The following is a 5,616-nucleotide window of genomic DNA, read 5'->3' as shown; positions in this document are numbered from 1 at the left end:
CCATCCCATCCCATCCCATCCCATCCCATCCCATCCCATCCCATCCCCTGGGGACATGCCCATGGAGAGGACGGAACAGGGGTTGGGGCAGACACCCCGCAGCCGTGCTCCATGCCCTGGGGCGTCGCGGGGCTGTCCCTGCCTGGAGAGAGCAGGGCTGGCCTTGTGTTCTCCAGCCTCTCCTGCAGCCCCTCAGCTCGGGCTGTGCTCTCTCTTTGCCAGGGACAGCTGTGGAGCGCAAACAAGAGCAGGAAGGCACCCGTGGCCTCTTCTACAGGACAGCGCAGGTACCTGCAGCCATGCCCAGCCAGGCTGGGCCTGTTGTCACTGCTCAGCCAAGCACCGTGCTCGGAGCACTCCATACAACATCCCTCGCTTCTTGCCCTCCTGCTACAGGTGGTTGGCAAATTCATGAAGAGGATTCGGGAGGAAGAGGCCGGCGTCATGGGCACTGTGATCAGAGCGTACCCTCCCATCTTCAAAACCAAGACCAGTGCTGCCCTGCTGGATATGCTTGTGGAGGAGGGTCCTTCCAGTCCAAAACAAGTAAGCAGCCTGTGGCCTGGCTTCCATCCTCCCAGCCATGCCTGCTGCTCACTGTAAGCCTTGAGGCCATGGCAGTGTGATGGCAAGGGAAGTACTTTTCTGGGGCAGCTGGGCACATTACTCCCTCGGGCAGCTTTCCAAGTCTCCCCTGCCTTCTCCAGGTGCCCGCCATGGTGAGGTACATCCACCAGTGGCTCGCGGCCAATGAGTTTCCTCAGTACAACCTGTACAGGCCCCTTCTGGATCTGGCAGAGGCACAGCCCGCTGATGTGGTGATGGCTCTTCTGCGTGTGGCCCCAGCATGTGACAGGTACAGGGCCCACGTGCCCACAAGGCTGAGGGCTCAGCAGCCCATCACCCCTCACAGCCTGTCCCACATGTCTGACAGACAGAGAATTCCAGGGCCCTCTGGCTCATCCCTTTACCAGCCCTGGCATATCAGCCCCCAGTGTGCTGCCACGCTCCCTCCCTGCTCCTCAGGGGCCAGTCCCCACTGGGCTGAGCTGCCTGTGTGCTGAGGGGCAGTGGGCAGAGGCAGGGCTGGCAGCTACCTCAGGTCCCTGCTGCCACCCAGGCCACGGTGCTGTGTCCCAGACCCCCCTGAGACAGAGCTCTGACCCCACAGAGCTGCTACCACCATGTGGAAGGCCATCATGTGCACGTGCAGGACTGCAGAGCCGGCCATGCTCGTACTCCTTGACGTGCTGGGCAACTGGCCGGAGCACAGCACGTGCACCTCCGATGGGGACCACACGGCTGTCCTTGCCCTGGCTGTGAGTTTCTGCAAGCGGCCTTTGCTCACCCCAAGCTCACCTCTCCATCAGGTCTCCATCCTCCCTCCCCCATGGCATCTCCCTGCCTCAGGCACTGGGCTGAAATCTGGCCTAGGGGCAGCTTCAGAGCCACCAGGCCCCATGCTCCCCTTGCATCTCTGCTGGCCTCTCCTTCCCACGCTCGGGCCCTGCCACACAGACACCTCAGCACTGAGCTTGGGCTGCTCTGTCCTTTGCAGGCAACTGTGGTGATGTGGAAGATCCTCCAGATGCCCTATGTCCCACATGTAGTGACTGTGTATTTCCCCCGCCTCTTTGTGCATCTGCTCTTCCAAGTGCTCTTCAGCACGTTGGATATGCCAGAGGCGGCCAACACCTTCTGGAAGGGATGCCAGCAGCAACACGGCCTCGCCACCGACCCCAACAGGTGCTCCATGCCAGTCCTCCTGTCCCTTCCACGTGCCCAGGGCAGGTGCCAGTGCCCCCAGCATCACCTGGGCTTTGCTCTGCACACAGCTTTGCTGAGCAGACCCTGAAGGACCTGCTCTGCCGACTGCACTATGAGGACGTGGTGGTGGCAATGGAAGACAAGCGTGGCTGGGACATGCTGCTCTGTGCTGACACCCAGCACTGTGCTGTGGGCGTGCTGGCCAGGTGAGACCCCCTGCTCCCCAGCTGCCCCTGGCAGCTGTGCCCCGTGCCCAGAGTGCCCCCAGAGTCCCCGTGGTCGTGGGCCAGAGGGCCCTGTCACCAAGGGACGGCCAAGGAGACTGCAAAAGGCTGGGAGGGGAGCGTGCCCAAGAGCAGCCACCTCCCAAAGGGCCTGGCTCCCCCTTGCCGGGTGGGGGAGAAAGGCCAGACCTCTGTGAGTCAGTCCTGGGAGAGGATTAGCCCTGCTGACTCAGGGTTTTGCTTCCTATTTCCCCCTGCCAGAGAAATGCACCACGCATCCGAAACCTTGTGTTCCACGATTGCGTTCTACCTGCTCGGGCTGCTCAGCAAAGACATGCCATCCCGGGATCTGGCCGCCATGGCGTTCCTTGTGGAGGTGAGCCCGAAGGCCAGCGCTGCCTTGCTGAGCTGCCTCCCGGCTCTCTGCCCTCTCGTGGCCGCAGCTGCCCGGGACGGTGCCCGCACCCTGTGCTGCTGCCTGGGCCTGGCCCTGTGTGGTTCTGGGCTCCTGCCGGCCGGCTCCCCCGTCACCAGCCTTGTGCCTTCCAGAACCTGGGGTGCCTGAACTTGAGTGAATGCCGTGACAGCGTCCTGGAGGTCATGTCCAAGAACCTGCAGAGCGAGTGCAGGGAGATGCGTCGCCTGGCACTCAGAGGCCTCCTGGTGCTTGGCACCAGCGTCTCGGTGAGAAGAGGGCAGTGGCTGAAGCCATGCTGCCAGCGTGGGGCTGGGGAAGGCAGTTGCCTGGGCTCGGCTGGCCTTTGGGCACTGAGGCAGCCGCTCCCAGCTCTCCTGCCTCCCGCTCCAGCTGCCCGAGTGCTCTGGCACAGGCCTGTGGCCTCTGGGCCCTGTCGCAGCAGGGTGGCATTTCACACACTCGTCTTCCACGCAGGCCGTAAGAATGTGGAGCCTGCACGAAAGGCTCGTGGAGCTCCTGCAGGAAAATGACAACGACATGCTTAGGATGACCACGGTTCTCCTCAGCGGTTTGTTCCTGTGCAATGGTGCCCTGATAGCCAGCCCCCTCGCCCTGCAGCTGGCTGGGGCACTCCTGCCGCTCTTTGACAACGTAAGGCTCTGTGCCTCCAGCCACGGCCACCGGCCGCTGCCCGCACACTTTGTGCCCTGTGCATTTTCAGGCCTGGGCTCAGGTGGGTGTGAAGCAGCCCATGCTCAAGTCTTTCTTTCTTCCTTTCACACAGGATGATAGCCAGGTGCAGTTGTGCTCCATGTTCATCTTCCAAGAGCTGCTGTATTTTTTACCGGAAGGGGAAAGAAAGTCCCTGAAGCCGCACGTGCGCCAGAGCCTGCTCCCACTGTTTTTCCACTGCCAGGACGAGAACCAGCGTGTGGCAGAGGTGAGGGCTGGGCTGCCTCCTGCTCTGGCGCCTGGCGGGCTGCAGCCTCCTCCTGGCCTTGGTACAGGGACATGTGCAGATCCTGTGCCCTGGGCTGTGGTGCCATCTCTGGGTCTCTGCTGCTCTCCAGGCCTCCAGGGAAACGCTGCATTGTTCAGCCACATTCCTGCACAGAAAGGATCTCAAACACATGCTGCAGCTGGATCAGACCTGGAGGTTTGGCGAGAGCCTGGTAAGGACGGCCTGCAAGCCCCAGCCTCAGGCTGGAGAAGCCCCCTGACCACGCTGCTCAGCGAGTGTGGCTGGCAGCCACGTCCCTGCCCAGCGCTGCAGCCAGGGCCGCCAGACTGCGCCCCACACGCCGCTGCCTTCCCTGGGCCACACGGGCTCTGCTCCAGGCTCCTGTGGCCCCGAGCCGGGTGCCGATGGAGCCGGGCCCAGCTGGGCTGTGCGGCAGGGCGGCACTGCGGCTCCCCGGGCAGCAGCCAGCCCGCTGCCCCGTCAGAGCCCGGCGCCAGCGGCTGCTGGCCGCCGGAAAGGGCTCGGCGGGTAGGGAAGGCAAGTGCGGGCCGCATGGAGCGCCCGGCCAAGGGGCTGAGCGTGCACCAAGCGCACCCTCCTGGCGCTCTCTCCAGCTGGCAGAGGACAGGAGCCGAGCGGCCGAGCACGTGCGCCAGGCTCTGCAGTACCTGGAGAGCCCACAGGAGTCCCTGCGACAGGCGGCCATCAGGTTCATCGGTGAGGCACCAGCCTGGGTTACCCTATCCCAGCCCCGCACCGCCACAGCTCGGCCCCTGCCCCGGCCCCGGCCCCAGCCCCGGCCCCAGCCCCAGCCCTGGCAGCGCCGTCCGTGCCCTGTACCTTGGAGCCCCGCTGCCCTGGCGCTGCTGTCGCCCTCTCGCAGCCGTGCCCTTGGGCGGCAGCATGCGGCAAGGGCCCGGCCCAAGCCCTGCCGGGGCCAGGAGGGCGTGTGGCCCCAGGGCTGGCAGCGCCGCTGGCAGGGAGCTGTGCCGCTGGGGCCGTGACAGGATCTGTGTTCTCAGGAATGGCCGGGCGGCACCTCAGAGGCCAAAAGCGAGAGCTGCGGCACATCTGTCAGGGTGAGTGAGGGCACAGGGCTGCCAGCCCCGGCTGCCGGGGGAGCTGCAATCCCTGCCCCGCTGCCCAGGGCTCTGCTCCCTGTGCGGAGCAGGCCTGGCATGGCCGGAGCACAGGCGCCGATTTCAGGCCCACATGGGGCAGTAGTGTCCGTCATCTTTGGGCTGATCCCCTTGCTCCCTGCTCCCTCCTGGCCATGGCCAGAGCCGGCTGGCATGGCCATGGCACAGGGGTCTCCTTGGGTCCCTGCAGATCCGGGATCTGACCGTGGCTCTGTTCCTCTCCCTCACAGCCCTTGAAGACAAGGCAGAGAACATCAGCCCTTCCTGCTGAAGCCTGGCTCTCGAAACAGCCTTTGTCCTCCGGGCTGTGGAGAGAGCTCCGGGCTCCATCTTGCAGAAGCTGCAAGATTGGTTTCAGAGGGCACGCAAGGAACGACCTTGTCTCTGGGGCCATGGCTGGCTGTGCTGCTGGAGCTCTGAGGAGAGCTGATTTTAGAGGCTCTCTGTCTGCTGGGCCTGTCTGAGCCAGGGGGTCATTTTTCTTTTTTTTAAGATTGGGTTTTTTCCTTCTTTTTAGTTATTCTTTTGCATATAAATATAGAATGTGTTCTAATACCCAGACTTCCAGGAGCTTTCTTTGGTGCCCAGTGTCTGCAGGGCACCGGGGAAGAGGGGAAAACAGGTCCTCGTGCCAAGCGAGCTGCCCAGGCGTGCCGTGGGGAATAGGAAAGATGGTCAGAAGCCCCTTGGCCTTTGGTGGTTCAGCTGAAGCCTTTGTGCTGGCGACAGAGTGGCTGGGCAGGGGCCGGAGCTGTGGGGATCCCTGCCGCACTGGTGCCTGGAGATGGCCACAAGCCCTCCTGCCCAGCCAGGAAGGGCCATCTGTGTCCTCCTGCCTGTGTGTTGCTGGCTGCATTGCTGAGGGCTCCGAGGCGCCTCTCAATCCAGCTCCTCTGCAGCTCCCTTGGGGCTGAGCCGCTCCCGGGCAGCTTGGCCGGGCTGGGGGATGAGACCCTGAGGGGACGACGGGGCGGTGGGAGGCCGTGAAGGAATGAGGTGCTGCGGGGGCCCTGATGGGACAAGGCGGTGGGAAGGTACGAGGGCCCTGTGGGAGGGAGTGGGGGGCAGGAGGCTCCAAGGGGACAGAAGTGGGTAGGAACACAGGCT

At 63.9% G+C, this 5,616-nt stretch overlaps 1 long non-coding RNA gene across 1 annotated transcript; it reads left to right on the top strand.

The window, feature by feature from the left end:
* Positions 1–4,290: 4,290 nt before the first annotated feature.
* On the top strand, positions 4,291–5,064 carry LOC127061309 (uncharacterized). Its single transcript, XR_007780817.1, has 2 exons — positions 4,291–4,449; positions 4,740–5,064. It is a non-coding gene; the product is annotated as an uncharacterized LOC127061309 (long non-coding RNA).
* The last annotated feature ends 552 nt before the right edge of the window (positions 5,065–5,616 follow it).

This window comes from Serinus canaria, unplaced genomic scaffold (assembly GCF_022539315.1).
Source record: "Serinus canaria isolate serCan28SL12 unplaced genomic scaffold, serCan2020 HiC_scaffold_543, whole genome shotgun sequence".
Taxonomy (NCBI): Eukaryota; Metazoa; Chordata; class Aves; order Passeriformes; family Fringillidae; genus Serinus; species Serinus canaria.
This window is presented reverse-complemented; position numbering and strand designations above follow the sequence as displayed.